General features: G+C 39.0%; 1 protein-coding gene across 2 annotated transcripts in view; it reads right to left on the bottom strand.

The window, feature by feature from the left end:
• Positions 1-18,240, bottom strand: part of TMLHE (trimethyllysine hydroxylase, epsilon) — a 122,634-nt gene that overhangs the window by 14,215 nt on the left and 90,179 nt on the right. The window lies entirely within an intron of this gene.

The following is an 18,240-nucleotide window of genomic DNA, read 5'->3' as shown; positions in this document are numbered from 1 at the left end:
AGTACCTGCTATGTTCCAGTCACTGTGCCAAGCACTGCAGGTTCAAAGAATGGCAAAAACTAGTTCCTATTCTTAAGGAGCTCATACTCTAATGGAGAAAACAACATGGGGACAACTTGGTGTGAATAAGATCTATGCCGGATCAACTGGAGATGGTGTCAGAGGAAAGGCAGTAAGATCAAGGCTGAAACCTGAAGGAAGCCAACTAACCCATGGCACAGAGATGAAGAGGGAGAGAGTTCTGGGCTTGGGGGAGAGCCAGGGAAAATGCCCAGAATTGGGAGATGGATGGAGCCCGAGGAAAAACAAGGCCAGAGACACTTGACTATATAGTCATATATAGCATATATATATGCTATACTATATAGCATACTGGGGGCAGGGTGGAGGGAGTAAGGTAGAAGAAGCCTGGAAAACTAGGAAGAGGCCAAGTTATGAAGGCCTTAAAAGCTAACCAGATGATTTTATATTTGATTCTGGGGGCAATAAACTGGTGTTTATTGAGTGAAGAGGGTGACATCGTCAGACCTGTGCTTTAGGAAGATCAATTGGCTGACTGTAGCAATAGTTATAACAGCTAACATTTATATAGCACTTACTAGGTGCCAGGCACTGTGCTAAGAGCTTTACAATTATTATCTCATTTGATGCCCACAACAACTCTGGGAGGGGGTGCTATTATTATCCCTATTTTGGAAATAAGGAAACTGAGGCAGACAGAGGCTAAATGGCTTGCCTAGGGTCACACATTAGTAAGTATCTGAGACCAGGTTTGACCTCAAGTCTTCCTGATTCCAAGCCTGGCACTCTATCCACTGCAGCACCACCTAGCTGCTCTCAGTTGTGGGGAGACACTTGAGGAAGGGAGACCAATCAATAGGTCACTATAAAGGTCCAAGCACAAAGTGATGAGAGTCTGCCCCACAGTGGCAGCAGTGTCAGAGGACAGAAGGGGACATAGAGAAGACTTCAGTCATATCAGTCACATCCAGGCTTTTGTAACCTCGTTTAAGGTTTTCTTGGCAAAGATCCTGGAGTGGTTTGCCACTTCCTTCTCCAGCTCATTTTACAGATGAGGAAATCGAGGCAAAGAGGGTTAGTCGACTTGGCCAGGGTCACACAGCTAGCAAGTGTCTGAGGCCAGACTGGAACTCAGGTCTTCTGACTCCAGGCCCAGCATGCTATCCACTGTGGCTGATACAGAAGATAGGACTTGACAACTGATTGAATTGGGGTGGGGGGTGAAAGATAGTAAGGAGTCAAAGATGACACATAGTTTATGAACCTGGGGGACTGGGCCCTTGACAGTAATAGGGAAGTTAGGAGGGAGAAAGGTTTAGGGGGAAAGATAATGAGTTTAGTTATGGACAATGTTGAGTTTAAGATGTCCACTAGGTAGTTGGAGATACAAGCCTGGAGGTTGGCAGAGAGGCCATAGAAGAGCTGGAGAGGAGCCATTAGGCCTGGACAAACATATCTGAGAAACATCAACATAGAGATTCCAAACTTTCCACACACTCAATGTTCCAGTGATACTCACTGCTTCTCATACATGAATCTCCATGTCCCAACTGTGTACCTTTTTGCTAGCTGACCTTCATGGCTGGCATGCCCCCCTGCTCACTTCTGCCTCCTGGCTTACACAGGAAGCCTTTCCTCTGAGATTACCTTCTACTAACCCGTGGGCCAAGAAGCAACAGTTAGAACTGAACATGGAACAACTGATCGATTTAAGATTGGAAAAGGAGTATGACAAGGCTGTATATTTTCACTTTATTTATTACACTTATATGCAGAGTACATCATGTGAAATGTCGGGCTGGATGAATCAAAACCTGGAATTAAAGCTGGGAGAAATATCAACAATCTCAGATGTGCAGATAATAACACTCTGATGGCAGAAAGTGAAGAGGAACTAAGAAGGCTCTTGATGAGGGTGAAAGAGGAGAGTGTAAAAGCTGGCTTGAAGCTTAACATCAAAAAAATGAAGCTCTTGGCGACTGGTCCTATCACTTCCCAGCAAACAGAGGAGAAGAAATGGAAGCAGTGTCAGATTTTGTATTCTTGGACTCAAAGATCATTGCAAATGGCCATTGCAACCACAAAATTAAAAGATGCTTGTTCCTTGGAAGGAAAGCTATGTACAACACAACCCTGTAGATAGCTGGCATACACAATTGCTTGCATGCTATCTCCCCCATTAGAATATGGGAGCTCCTTAAGGGAGCTTTTTGCCTTTCTGTGTATCCCTAATACCTCCTGTCCCATACTAGGTGCTTAATCAGTGCTGGTTGAGTGGCTGAGTTTTTCATTCACTTGTTCATTACAAAATCATTTTTATACATGGAGGGATTTGAGAGTTTTGAAAACTATTCATCTGGGGGGATGAGCCAAGATGGTGGCTGGAAAGCAGGGACCTGCCTAAAGCTCTCCCCCAGGACCCTCCAAACACCTATAAAATGGCTCTGAACAAATTCTAGAACTGCAGAACCCACAAAATAGCAGAGGGAAGCAGGGCTCCAGCCCAGGACAGCCTGGATGGTCGCTGGGTAAGGTCTATCGCATGAAGCTAGGAGTGGAGTTGAGCAGAGCCCAGCGTGGGCCACATCCAGACCAACCAGACTGGCAGCTGGGAAGAACAGGCCCTAGCGCCCTGAATCAGTGAGCTGTGGCAGTTACCAGACTTCTCAAACCACAAACATCAAAGACAACAGAGCAGGTCAGTGGGAAAAACTGCGGGGACAGAGTAAAAAGTTTGCAGTTCAGCCACCGCCCCGGAGGCAGTGGAGGTGGTGCAGCTCTGAGGAACTACAGCTACAATTGCTTCTGGCCCCAAGCCCACCTGGTGGGAGGAATTAAGTGGCGGATCAGAGTGGGAGTGCAGAGCCTGCTTAGATCTGAGTCACGGTCCGGGGTTGGCAGATCTTGGGGGAAGAGGAGCACTGGTGTGGCAGAGCTTGCTGTGTTGAAATAGCTCTGAAAACAACAGCGCAGCCCCTCAAGCGTGGGACAAAGTACTCTCTACTCTACAAGCACTCATACCCTGACAAAAAACTCAAGGGTCAGGCAGTTGGCTGGGAACATGGCCAGGCAGCAAAAACCCACTCAGATTCAGACTCAAACTTTGGAATCTTTCTTTGGTGACAAAGAAGACCAAAACATACAGCCACAAGAAATCAACAAAGTCAAAGAGCCTACATCAAAAGCCTCCCAGAAAAACATGAACTGGTCTCAGGCCATGGAAGAGTTCAAAAAGGATTTGGAAAAGCAAGTTAGAGAAGCAGAGTAAAAATTGGGAAGAGAAATGAGAGTGATGTGAGAAAACCATAAAAAACAAGTCAATGACTTGCTAAAGAAGACCCCAAAAAACACTGAAGAAAATGACAACTTAAAAAATAGACTAACTCAAATGGCAAAAGAGCTCCAAAAGCCAATGAGGAGAAGAATGCCTTGAAAGGCAGAATTAGCCAAATGGAAAAGGAGGTCCAAAAGACCATTAAAGAAAATACTACCTTAAAAATTAGATTGGAGCAAGTGGAAGCTAGTGACTTGATGAGAAATCAAGATATTATAAAACAGAGCCAAAGGAATGAAAAAATGGAAGACAAATGTGAAATATCTTATTGGAAAAACCACTGACCTGGAAAAGAGATCCAGGAGAGATAATTTTAAAATTATTGGACTATCTGAAAGCCATGATCAAAAAAAGAGCCTAGATATCACCTTTCAAGAAATTATCAAGGAGAACTGCCCTGATATTCTAGAGCTAGAGGGTAAAATAGAAATTGAAATAATCCACCAATCGCCTCCTGAAAAAGATCCCCAAAAGAAAACTCCTAGGAATATTGTCGCCAAATTCCTGAGCTCCCAGATCAAGGAGAAAATACTGTAAGCAGTCAGAAAGAAACAATTCAAGTATTGTGGAAACACAATCAGAATAATACAAGATCTAGCAGCTTCTACATTAAGGGATTGAAGGTCTTGGAATATGATACTCCGGAGGTCAATGGAGCCAGGATTAAAACCAAGAATCACCTACCCACCAAAACTGAATATCAAGCTCCAAGGCAAAATGTGGACTTTCAATAAAATAGAGGACTTTCAAGCTTTCTCCATGAAAAGACCAGAACTGAATAGAAAATTTGACTTTCAAACACAAGAATCAAGAGAATCATGAAAAGGCAAACAAGAAAGAGAAATCATAAGGGACTTACTAAAGTTGAACTGTTTTGTTTACATTCCTACATGGAAAGATGATGTGTATAATTCATGAGACCTCAGTATTAGGGTAGCTGAAGGGAATATACATATACATATATATATACATATACATATATATATACATATATATATATATATATATATATACATACATACACACATAGACAGAGGGCACAGGGCGAGTTGAATATGAAGGGATGATACCAAAAAAATCAAATCAAATTAAGGGATGAGAGAGGAATATATTGACAGAGGGAGAAATGGAGAGATAGAATGGGGTAAATTATCTCGCATAAAAGTGGCAAGAAAAAGCAGTTCTGTAGGAAGAGAAGAGAAGGCAGGTGAGGGAGAAAGAGTGAATCTTGCTCTCATCAGATCTGATCTGAGGAGGGAATAACATACACACTCAATTGGGTATCTTACCCCACAGGGAAGAAGGAGGAAGGAGATAAAAAAGGAGGGGATGATAGAAGGGAGGGCATATAGGGGGAGGAGGTAATCAAAAGCAAACACTTTTGAAAAGGGACAGGGCCAAGGGAGAAAATTGGATAAAGGGGGATAGGACAGGAAGGAGCAAAATATAGTTAGTCTTTCACAACATGAGTATTGTGGAAGGGTTTTGCATAATGATACACATGTGACCTATGTTGAATTGCTTGCCTTCTCAAGGAGGGTGAGTGGGGAGGGAAGAGGGGAGAGAATTTGGAACTCAAAGTTTTAAAAGCAGATGTTCAAAAAAAAAGTTTTTGCATGCAACTAGGAAATAAGATATACAGGCAATGGGGCATAGAAATCCATCTTACCCTACAAGAAAGTAAGGGAAAAGGGGATGGGGGGGAGTGGTGTGACAGAAGGGAAGACTGATTGGGGAACGGGGCCATCAGAACATATGCCATCTCGGAGTGGAGGGAGGGTAGAAATGGGGAGAAAATTTGTAATTCAAACTCTTGTGAAAATCAATGCTGAAAACTAAAAATATCAAATAAATAAATAAACAGATAAACAAACAAACAAACAAAAAACATATAATGGAGAGTAGTGCAGTCTGGCTCCTAGGTGGTTTAGTAGATACAGTGCTGGGCCTGGAGTCAGGAAGCTTCCTATTCCTGAGTTCAAATCCAGCTTCAGACACTTACTGGCTGTGAGATCTTGGGCAAACCATTTAATTTTGTTTGGTTCAGATTTTTTATCTGTAAAATGAGCTGTAGAAGAAAATGGCAAACCGCTGCAGTATCTTTGCCAGGAAAACCCCAAAAGAGGTCTCAAAGAGTTAGACATGACTGAAAAGCAACTAAACAAAACATTTTGGCAGAAAAGCTAATATTTGTTTTTGAATACTATTTTATTTTTCCAATTACTTGTAAAGAGAATTTTTAACATTCATTTAAAAAAATTTCTCCGTCTCTCTCCTCTCCCATCCCCTTCCCAATTCACAAAATGGTAAACAATTTTATATAGGATATATGTGTGTGTGTGTGTGTGTGATTGTGCATGTGTATGCATATTAGTCATGTTGTGAAAGAAGAGATAGACCAAAAAGGGAAGAAAAAACTACAAAAAATAAAGATAGTGAAAAGAGTATGCTTCCAAAAAAAAAAAGAAAATTATTCACCTAAGGACACAAATAAAGTCAATGGAAGAGCTCAGCCACACTTTCAGCTCTCCTGGTTCCCTGTTGAGGACCTTTAAACCCCCCAAAATGTTTTTAAAAATGGGATTATAATTGATTTTCAGAATGAAAGTGTTAATCTATGGCCATCTGGGCTTTGTTCCTCCCAACTAAGACCTCTAAAATGGAACCATTTTCATGTAAAATAATTATAGCACCCATTGCATTTGAATCAATTCATTTCTGCCAGATGTTCCTTACCAAATGGCCTTGAGAAAACCAACTTAGTATACATATACCCACATAATATCTACAGGTCTTTCTACTTATGAGTGCAGAATAAAGAAAAACGAAAGACATTATTAAGAACAGGAAAATTTCTGATATCAGTCCACTCATGCTGCTGCCAATATCTTTGATCCAAGAATCACAGGCAGAAATACAGAAGAACCCTGTTACTGAGATTACAAAACACACTTAGAAGTTGATGTTGGGAAATACATTTTTAAATGTTGCAGAACACAAAACAGCCAGTAAGTCTGCCAAGTACATCCAACTCTACAACACGGTGGTAATGTTTTGTGTAAAATAGTCTGTGACTTCTCTTGTTTCTTCACTATCTCAGATCTCATTACCTTCCACAGCCCATCAAAAGAAACTGGCTATAGCAATCAAGTAGCCCTGAGCAAAACATGGCAGGTGTCAGAGTAAGGCAGTAAAGGATTAGAGAGAACTAGTAATTGATTCCAGGAAGACAGAGCTTTCAATTTAAAGCTGAAGGAACAGGAATACTAGCTACCATGAAATGAACATTTGCAATATCAGAATATCAAGGAAAAAATAAGCAAATAAGCTCATTTTGTTACATGCTAGAACTGAAGCTAGAACAGCAGGGGAACTGTGTTCTCGAATGAATGGCTTGGCAGGGAGGAAAGGATGGGGTACCCAGGGAAGCCTGTAGGGAGAATGCTTTGATCCAATACCCAATGTCACAGGTTGAATTGCCCACCAAGAGAATTCCTGGGAAGTGAAATCTCATTGCTCCTGACTAGGAGACAAAGGAGGTAACAGGTGAGAATTCCCTTCTCAGGGAAGAAAGACTACAGGTCAAAGGGACCTTGGAGGAAGGAATGGGTTAAACGGCCAAAGGATTAGACACATCCAAACAAAGCTAAGTTCAGGATTCCATTATGAGGCTGCACATGAGGTGAGCTTTAAAGGAAACTAGGAATCCTACGAGGCAGGGGTGAGGAGGGAATGCACTCCCAAGCATGGATAAAAAAAGAAGAAAACCAAATTACCAGTATCAAAATGAAAAAAGAGAATGCACAAATAATGAAGATGAAATTAAAACCATTGTTAGGATCTATTTTGCACTACTAAATGCTAATAAGACTAAAAAAATTTGAATGAAATGAATATTTACAAAAACATATTGCCCAGATAAACAGAAGAGGAAATAGAATACTTAAATACTAGCTTAAAAAAAGAAATTAAGCCATAAATGAGCTCCCTAAGAAAAAATCCCCAGGACCAAATGGATTTACAAGCAAATTCTAGGAATCATTTAAAGAAAATTAATTCCAACATTATGTAAACTGGTTGGAAAAAATGGTAAAAAAGGAGTCCTACTAAATTCCTTCTACAACACAAATACAGTTTCAATATCTAAACCAGGAAGAGCAAAAACAGAGAAAGAAAACTATAGACCAATTCCCCTAATTAATATCGATGCAAAAATTCTAAATAAAATATCTGCAAGGAGATTACAACAATATATCAAAGAATATATCACACTATGACCAGGTGGGATTTATACCAGGAATGCAGAGTTCAATATTAGGAAAACTATATATATAATTGACTACATCATTAACAAAAACAACTAAAATCATATGAGTATATCAATAGATTCAGAAATAGTTTTTGACAAAATTGATACCCATTCCTATTTAAAACACTAGAAAGCATAGGAACAAATGGAACTTTTCTTAAAATTCTAAGTAGCATCTGTCTAAAACCAAGAGCAAATAGTAAAAACTGCTGGGAAAACTGGAAAACAATATGGCAGAAACTAGGTATAGGCTAACATTTCACACCATATACCAAGATAGGGCCAAAATGCGTACATGATTTAGACATAAAAGGTGATATCATACACAAATTAGTGGAGTGTGGAAAATCTTGCCTGTCAGAACTATGTATAAGGAAAGAGTTCATGATCAGACAAGAGATAGAGAGGATCATAGGAGGTAAAATGGATAATTTTTATTACATTAAACTAAAAAAGGTTTGCACAAAAACCCAATGCAGCCAAAATTGAAAGGAAAGCAAGAAACTGGGGAAAAAGTCTTTACAGTGAGTTTCTCTGATAAAGGCCTCTTTTCTCAAATATATAGAGAATTAAGCCAATTTTATAAAAATAAGAGGCATTCACCAATTGATAAATGGCCAAATGATATGAACAGATAGTTTTCAGAAGAAGAAATCAAAGCTATCAATAGTCATATAAAAATGCTCTAAATCACTAAAAATTAGAGAAATGCAAATGAAAACAACTCTGAGGTACCACCTCACACTCATCGGATTGGCTAACATGACAGAAAAGGAAAATCACAAATACTGGAGGGGATGTTGAAAAATAGGTGCACTAGTGCAAACTAGTCCAACCATTCTGAAGAACAATTTGGAACTGTTCCCAAAGGGCTATCAAACTATGTATATCTTCTGACCCAATAATACTGCTAGGAGGTCTGCATCCTAAAGAGATCAAAAAGGAAAAGGACCCATATGTACAAAATATTTATAGCAGATCTTTTTATTGTCACAAAGAATTGGAAATTCTAGGGATGCCCATCCATTGGGGAATGACTGAACAAGTCATGGGATATGATTGTGATAGAATCAGCTAGCAGCTACTGTGGGGGTGTAAAACCAACAACAACCAGCTCACAGAACACTGCAAGCCCAGATTCTTTTGATCTGCTTTACTAATGAAAGCAAGGTTAAGGGGTTAACAATCTTACTTTAATCCAGTATACAAATATCATTCACTTAGTTCAGGGGGAAAAGCCAGCACCCTGAACTTCAGAGCAAATACAAACAAATTAAAAACAGACCAAATACAATTCATAGTTACCAAAAAGCATCAACATCTGAGTTCCGCTGGAGGGCTCTTAACTACAGCTGCCCAGAGTCTCCACATCAGCACACCGCCAAGAGTGAGAGCCCCAAGCAAATAGCTCTGTCTTCCCTTTTTATGCACTCTTTAGCCATCATCAAACATCATCTGAGCGACCAGAACTTAAGTTCTTACTATTGGCCCTGTTCTTAGCACCCCCCTTCATTGGCCCCACCTGGAGCCCTACCTTAGTTACCAATTCACAGCCACATGGGCTTAGCACCTAATACATAGGGGTTTGGGCCTGGGGCTTAGCACCTAGTAAGACTCAAAGACACTGAATTAATCAAAGGAAACAAAGGCCTAACTCTTCAAGGGCACTTGGTTGAATAAGTGCTAAGAGCCCATCTTGATCCCTAAAACAGTACTCTAAGAAATGATGATGGATGGGTTCAGAAAAACCTGAGAAGATGTGTGTGAACTGATACAAAGTGAAGTGAGCAGATCCAGGAGAACACTGTGCACAATACTGGCAATATTGTAGAGATCAACTGTGAAAGATTTAGCAACTCTGATCAATACAATGATCCACGACAATTACGAAGGTCTCATGATGAAAAATGTTATCTACCTCCAGAGAGGGGATTGATGAACTCTGAATACAGATTGAAGCCGATTTCCCCTCTTTATTTATTGATTTTTCTTGCTACTTTTTATCCTACAACCTGACTAATGTAGAAATAGGTTTTGCATGACTCCATATGTATAATGGGTATCATATTGTTTGCCTTCTCAATGGGTGGGAAATGGGCTGGAGGGAGAGAGAAAATTTGAACTGAAAATAAAATTTTTTTTAAAAAACTTCAGCCTTCAAATGGAAATCTGGAGTACTGATGCTGCAAGAGTGTGGCAGGGCTGTGAGGAGGGAGTAATGGACATTGAATTGAGTGAATATAGTGGATAAGGCTGGGTTAGAGGTTAAAGTATTAGGAGCCACTTACCTTGGTTATAAAAAGGGTTCTCTCTAGAAACTAAACTGGAAGAAGAGGCAACATGAGCCACTGATGAGCCAGAGACTGGCCTATTGGTGGGTGATTTGGAGGAATACTACCCTAAGAAATAAATTCTGCTCTCAATAAGGCAACATTGATAATAAGGTAATAGACTGACAGATATTGAACTTAAGCAGAGAGTTGCATTCCCCAAAAAGGTAGTTATGTAGATCAAAGGGAAATAAGTATTAGATGGACCTGAAACTCAACAAGGGCAACTGATTCATCAGGGAGCAGTAGGATTCCCTATACCACACAGTGAGAGCATCAGCCAAGGATGGAGTACACCTCTAGAATAAAAAGACCTAGGCTTCCAGAAAGCAGCTTGAGTTCCATGCATTAAGAGCACTGGGGATAGATACAATGACTAAACAATAACATATGCTTTGCCCTCAAGAAGCTTTCATTTTACTGTTGAAGAAGAGATACAAAATGTACACAAATAAGAATAATACAAGTTAGGCTGTTATGAGGACAAAGAAGAGAGCCAGACAAATGGCTCCAGAGAAATTTGAGGAGGGAAAGAAAAAAACTTTCAGCTGGGGTGGTTCATTATATCTTTATGGAGAATATGGCACCTGAGAAGAATCTTGAAGGAAGAGAAGAGAGAGGCTTCTGAAAAGGAGAAATGAGGAGGGCATACATTCCAGACAGGAAGGATAGCTTGTACAAAGGCATGTGAAGGATGCATTAGAGATAAGAGAGGCTGAAGAGGAGATTAGCCAGAGTAATTATAGTAGTTTGTATGAAAAAAGTTAAGGGATTTGACTGAAGTCATGCATCCAATAAAATAAAAAGGTTGGGATAGATGATTCCCAAGGTTCCTTCAGACTCCAAATTTTATGAGTCTATGAGGGTGATAAAAGTTTGATCTGAGCGGGCGGGGGCTGGGGGAAGAGGGGAAGTGTCATGTGAGTGGAGATAGGCAAACAGTTATAAGAAGGTATGTATATGGATTCTACGATACTTGCAAACTGACTAGATCTGAGTGGGGAAGGGGGAAGAAGAAGAAAAATTCAAAGATAATTCCAAGGTTTTGAGCAAAAGTGACCATAGAGATGGTGGTGTTATAAACAAAAGGGAATCTGAGAGGAGGAGCAAGTTTAGCGATGAAGGTATTAGCAAGTAAGGTGGATTTTAGTATGTATAAGATGAATTTTTATTATTATTTATTATAGCTAGTTCCCAGGATCCATAGGCACAACAATCTCTGGTTCCCAGGTGTTAGATATGAGTTCTCATGATCATGGTTCAAAACATCTCTACCACACTTGCACAGTGTTATATAATGATAAATAATATAAACATATGTGCTTAAATTGTAAATATCCACTGCAACTGCACAGTGAGATACAAGGATGAGGTAACATAAAATGGAGGTTATTGCTGGCAATATGTCTTCTTCGTCTGTTGCAAGTGGGCACTAGTCAGTGAACCGTTAGGATTGAATGTACAAGCTGGAATGCTGTGTATGCCTTGATAGGTGCCCATCAAGGCTTGGGGGTATCTGTGTTTCCCTCACCTGGCCCCCTTGAGGGGATTTAGGGGAGTGCACAAGCTGTGCCTGTCTTAACTGACCCTATCGAGATATAAGGGTAGTTGCTTTCCCCTTCTCACCAGTCCCTGTGAGAAGGGTGATTAAGGAACGCTGTAAGAGTTGGTGCTCCCATTAATAGAACCCTTGTGAGAAGAAATAAAGTAAGGTTATCAACCCCTCAGAAGCTGTCTTCCTGTCTGACCAGAACAAGAGTGAACTTGTGCTAGCAGCCCTCCTGTGTGCTGGTGTTATCTGTCTTACAGTATTGAATTCAGTTTTGGAAATATTGAGATTGAAGTGTCAGTGGGACATCCAGGTGAATATGTCAATCAAGGAATTAGAGATCAGACACTAGAATTCCAGGGAGACACATTAATTTAGAAGTCATCTCTATAGAGGTGACAACTGAAATCATGTTAATGACAGAGCCTTGAGAGAAACCCAAGTGATGGGAGGAAGACACTAAATCACTGAAAGAGATTTAAGAAGTCTTCAAATAGGTGTCGTCTTCAAATAGGTGTCAAGTGTGGTGCAGTGGAAAGAGAATTGGTTTTGGATTTAAAGGGCCTGAATTCAAAGTCTAGCTCTGTCACTTACTGTTTGCATTTGATTCTGGACAAGTCACTTAACCTTTCTAGACTTCAGTTTCTTCATCTGTAAAATGAAGAGGATGGACTAGTTGACCTCTAAGGTCCTTTGCAGAGCTTAGTTTCTGAGCCCTTGAGGTAGGAGGAGAACCAGGTGAGCACAATGTCACAGAAACCAAAGGAACAGAGGATAACCAAGTCAAGATATGCAGAGAGAGCAAGGAGTAAGAGAAGAGGGAAGAGGCCACTGGAGTTAGCAGTGAAAAGAGCATTGGTAATCTTGGAGAGAGCAGTTAGTGGTTAGGAAGTTGTGGTAATAGCTGGGAGTTTGGCAGCAAAGAGAGGAGAGACTTAGGTTTTGAGAGAATGGAAGGGTTAAATGAAGAGTTATTAAGGAAGAGGGAAACTTGGGCATGTTTAGAGTTGTAACTGAGGACATGTACAGAAAGAATCAGCATACTTGTTGTTTTTGTTGTTGAGTTATTTCAGTTGTATTTGAGTCTTTGCGGGCCCATTTTGGGGTTTTCTTGGCAAAGAAAATGATGAGGAAACTGAAGCAAACAGGGTCTTGCCCAGGGTCACACAGCTAGTGCCTGAAGCCAGATTTAAACTCAAAAAGACCACCCTTCCTGATCCAGGAGCCTGGTACTCTCTCCACTGCAGTACCACCTAGTGGCCCTTCAGCATGATTAGTTGACATGAGTTCTCCATGTGGGAGAGGGTGGAGAACCTGTTTCTAAGATAATCAAGATGATGTGTAATGGAAGTGCTTTGGAGAGACAGTGAAACATGCCCAGACATTCTAGAACTGGTTCTAGACTGCTAACTACATGGTTAGGGGAAGCTTCTTTGACTGGCTGCATTTGTGGAACTAAAACTAGAGCCATTTTCTATTTTTTTTTTAATTTTTATTTTTAGTTTGCAACACATGGTTCTACATAATTTTGAGTTCCAGATTTTCTTCTCTCCCTCTCCCCCTCCCTCCCCAAGGCAGCATGGAATCCCATATAACTTCCATGTTTAACTTGGCATTGAATTAATTTACATACTAGTCAAGTTGTGGAGAAGAATTATGACCAATGGAATGAATCATGAGAAAGAAGAAACAGAACCAAAAAAAAACACAACCCAACAACAAATACAAAAGAGAGAAAAAAAGGGGGGGCAGAGAAAAAGGCAAGCATGACGTGTGCCTCGATCTGCATTCATACTTCATAGTTCTTTCTCTGGATGTAGTGAGCACTCTCCATCGTGAGTCCTTTGGAGCTGTCTCTGCATATTGTATTGCTGAGGAGAGCAAAGTCTGTCAGGGTTAGTCCTCACAGAATCCATATATCTGTGGTTGTGTATAATGTTCTCCTGGCTCTGCTCCGCTCACTCAGCATTATGTCATGTAGGTTCTTCCAGGTTGTTATGAAGTCCGTATCATCCCCATTTCTTATAGCACAATAGTATTCCATTACCTTCATATACCACGGCTTGTTCAGCCATTCCCCAATTGATTGGCATCCCTTTGATTTCCAATTCTTAGCTACCATGAAAAGAGCTGCTATAAATACTTTTGTACATATGTGTCCTTTTCCCATTTGTGTGATCTCTTTGGGATGGAACCCTAGGAGTGGTGTTGCTGGGTCAAAGGGTATGAAGATTTTTATAGCCCTTTGGGCATAGTTCCAAATTGCTCTCCAAAATGGCTGGATCAGTTCACAACTCCACCAGCAATGTAACAATGTTCCAATTTTCCCACATCCTCTCCAGCATTTATCATTTTCCTGTTTTGTTATTTTAGCCAATCTGACAGGAGAGAGATGGTATCTAAGAGTTGTTTTGATTTGCATTTCTCTAATCAGTAGTGATTTCCAGCATTTTTTCATATGTCTATAGATATCTTTAATTTCTTCCTCTGAAAACTGTCTGTTCATATCCTTTGACCACTTCTCAATTGGGGAATGACTTGTATTACTATATATTTGGTTCAGTTCTCTGTATATTTTGGAAATGAGGCCTTTATCAGTGATACTAGTTGTAAAGATTTTCTCCCAATTTTCTGCCTCCCTCCTAATTTTTGTTGCATTGGCTTTTTTTGTACAAAAACATTTCAATTTAACATAATCAAAATTATCCATTTTGCATTTTGTAATGCTCTCTGTCTCTTGTTGGGTCATGAATTCTTTTCTTTTCCATAAATCTGATAGGTAAACTATTCCTTGCTCTCCCAAATTGCTTATAGTATCAGCCTTTATTCCTAAATCATGAACCCATTTTGACTTTATTTTGGTAAATGGTGTAAGATATTGGTCTATGCCCAGTTTCTGTCCTACCATTTTCTAATTTCCCCTGCAGTTTTTCTGAAATAGTGAATTCTTAGCCCAGAAGCTGGCCTTTTTGGGTTTATCAAAGAGTAGATTGCTATAGTCGTTGACTTCTCCATCTTGTGTACCTATCCTATTCCACTGATCCACAACTCTGTTTCTTAGCCAGTACCAGGTAGTTTTGATGACTGCTGTGCTATAGTACAGTTTAACATCTGGTATTGCTAGGCCACCTTCTCTAGCATTTCTTTTCATTAATACCTTAGATATTCTAGACCTCTTGTTCTTCCAGAGGAATTTTGTTATTTTATCCAGCTCTGTAAAATAATTCTTTGGTAGTTCAATTGGTATGGCACTGAATAGATAGATTAATTTAGGTAAAATTGTCATTTTTATTATATTAGCTCGGCCTAACCATGAGCAACTGATATTATTCCATTTATTTAGATCTGACTTTATTCGTGTGGAGAGTGTTTCATAATTATGTTCATATAGGCCCTGGGTTTGTCTTGGCAGATAGACTCCCAAATATTTTATAGTGTCTACAGTAACTTTGAATGGAATTTCTCTTTCTATCTCTTGCTGTTGGGCTTTGTTAGTAATGTATAGGAATGCTGAGGATTTATGTGGGTTTATTTTATATCCCTCAACTTTGCTAAAGTTGTTTATTATTTCAAGTGGTTTTTTAACTTGATTCTCTAGGATTCTTTAAGTAAATCATCATATCATCTGCAAAAAGTGATAATTTAGCTTCTTCTTTGCCTATTCTAATTCCTTCAATTTCTTTTTCTTCTCTTATTGCTACAGCTAATGTTTCTAGCACCAAATTGAATAGTAGGGGTGATAATGGACATCCTTGTTTCACCCCGATCTTATTGGGAATGCATCTAGCTTATCCCCGTTACAAATAAGGCTTGTTGATGGTTTTAGGTAGATGCTATTTATAATTTTAAGGAAGGCTCCATTTATTCCTATGCTTTCTAGTGTTTTTAATAGGAATGGGTGTTTTATTTTGTCAAAGGCTTTTTCTACGTCTATTGAGATGATCATATGGTTTCTGCTAGTTTTGTTGTTGATATGGTCAATTATGCTAATAGTTTCCCTAATATTGCACAAGCCTTGCATTCCTGGAATAAATCCTACCTGGTCATAATGTATTATTCTCGTGATAAGTTGCTGCAATCTTTTTGCTAATATTTTATTTAAAATTTTTGCATCAATATTCATTAGGGAGATTGGTCTATAGTTTTCTTTCTCTGTTTTGACTCTACCTGGTTTGGGTATTAGTACCATATTTGTGACATAAAACGAATTTGGTAGGACTCCTTCTTCACCTATTTTCCCAAATAGTCTACAAAGTATAGGAATTAACTGTTCTTTAAATGTTTGATAGAATTCACATATAAAACCGTCTGGCCGCCCTGGAGATTTTTTCCTAGGGAGTTCATTGATGGCTTGCTCAATTTCTTTTTCTGAGATGGGGTTATTTAGAAAATTTACTTCCTTTTCTGTTAACCTGGGCAATTTATGTTTTTATAGATATTCATCCATATCTCTAAGGTTGTCAAATTTATGGGCATATACTTGGGCAAAATAATTCCTAATTATTGTTTTGATTTCCTCTTCATTAGAGGTGAACTCACCCTTTTCATTTTTGATACTGGTAATTTCATTTTCTTCTTTCTTTTTTTTTAATCAAATTGACCAACGGTTTATCAATTTTATAGGTTTTTTCATAAAACCAGCTCTTTGTTTTATTTATTAATTCAATAGTTTTCTTGATTTCAATTTTATTAATCTCTCCTTTGATTTTCAGTATGTCTGATTTGGTATTTAATTGGGGATTTTCAATTTGTTCTTTTTCTAGCTTTTTCAGATGTATGCCCAAATCATTGATCTCCTTTTTCCCTATTTTATTCATGTAAGCATTTAGAGATATGAAACTTCCCCTAAGAACTGCTTTTGCTGCATCCCATAAGTTTTGGTATGTTGTCTCATTATTGTCATTCTCTTGAATGAAGTTATTAATTGTTCCTCTGATTTGTTCTTTGGCCCACTCATTCTTTAGAACTAGATTATTTAGTTTCCAATTAATTTTTAGCTTATTTTTCCATGGTTCTTTGTTACAAATAATTCTTATTGCATCATGATCTGAAAAGTATGCTTTGACTACTTCTGCCTTTCTGCACTGGATTGTGAGGTTTTTATGCCCTAGTACATGGTCAATTTTTGACTATGTGCCATGTACCGCTGAGAAGAAAGTATATTCCTTTTTTTCCCCATTTAGTTTTCTCCAGAGGTCTATCATATCTGCCTTTTCTAAAATTCTGTTCACTTCCTTAACTTCTTTCTTATTTGAGGTTAGATTTATCAAGTTCAGAAAGGGGGAAGTTGAGGTCTCCCAATATTATAGTTTTTCTGTCTATTTCTTCCTGTAACTCCCTTAACCTCTCCTCTAAAAAACTGCATGCCATACCACTTGGTGCATATATGTTAAACAATGATATCGCTTCATTGTTTATGGTGCCTTTTAGCAGGATGTAGTGTCCTTCCTTATCTCTTTTAATTAAATCTATCTTTACTTTTGCTTTGTCTGAGATTAGGATTGCTACACCTGCTTTTTTTACTTTAGCTGAGGCAAAATATATTTTACTCCAGCCTTTTACCTTTACCCTGTGTGTATCCCCCTGTTTCAAATGTGTTTCTTGTAAACAGCATATTGTAGGATTATGGTTTTTAATCCATTCTGCTATCTGCTTCCATTTTATGGGAGAGTTCATCCCATTCACATTCACAGTTATGATTTCTAGCTGTGTCTTTTTCTCCATCCTATTTCCCCCTGTTTATGCTTTTATTTCTCCCTTTACCCTTCCACTCCTCAACAAAGTTTTGCTTTTGACTGCCACCTTCATCAGTTTACCCTCCCTCTTTATTCCCCTCCCTTGTCTTACCGTTTCCCACTTGCTACTTCTCCCCTCCCTTCTGACCACCCCCCTCCCTTTTTTTCCCCCTTTCCTCTCCTACTTCCTGTAGGACAAGTTAGATTTCTATACTCATCAGGGTACGTTATTCCCTTCTTAAACCTGATCAGGTGACAGTAAAGATCAAATACTGCTCTTCTCCCTCCCTTCTTTCCCTCTACTAAAATGTGTTTTTGTGCCTTTTCATTTGGTGTAATTTACCTTTCTCTACCACCTGCTTACCTCCTCTCTCAAAGCCCTCCCTTTACATCTCTTAATTATGTTTTTTATCCTTATATCAGTTATTTTATACAGACATTCACAGTCTATGTGTATCCCTTTCAATTGTCATAACAGCTGTACTATTCTCAAGTTTGACATATATATGTATACATATAAAACATACATAAGATGATGTAATTCTATATAAAGATGGAAATAATTTGCCCTTGTTGATTAATAAGGTTTGTGGGGGTTTTCTCCCCTGTTTACCTTTTTATGTCTCTCTTAAGTTTTGTATTTGGAAATCAAATTTTCCACTGAGTTCTGGCTTTTTCATCAGGAAGGTCTGGAATTCCCTTATTTCATTGAATGTCCATCTCCTTCCCTGAAAAGTTATGCTTAATTTTGCTGGGTAGTTGATCCTTGGTTGCAGTCCCAGCTCCTTTGCCCTTTGGAATATCGTATTCCAGTTTCTCCTGTCTTTTAAAGTGGAAGCTGAAAGATCCTGCGTGATCCTGACTGTAGTTCCACGATATTTGAATTGTTTCTTTTTGGCTGCTTGCAGTATTTTCTCCTTGAGTTTATAGTTCTGAAATTTGGCTATACTATTTCTTGGTAT

Source organism: Trichosurus vulpecula, assembly GCF_011100635.1.
Source record: "Trichosurus vulpecula isolate mTriVul1 chromosome X unlocalized genomic scaffold, mTriVul1.pri SUPER_X_unloc_2, whole genome shotgun sequence".
In the NCBI taxonomy this organism is placed as follows: Eukaryota; Metazoa; Chordata; class Mammalia; order Diprotodontia; family Phalangeridae; genus Trichosurus; species Trichosurus vulpecula.
Note: the sequence above shows the minus strand (reverse complement) of the source record. Positions and strands in the feature narration are given on the sequence as shown.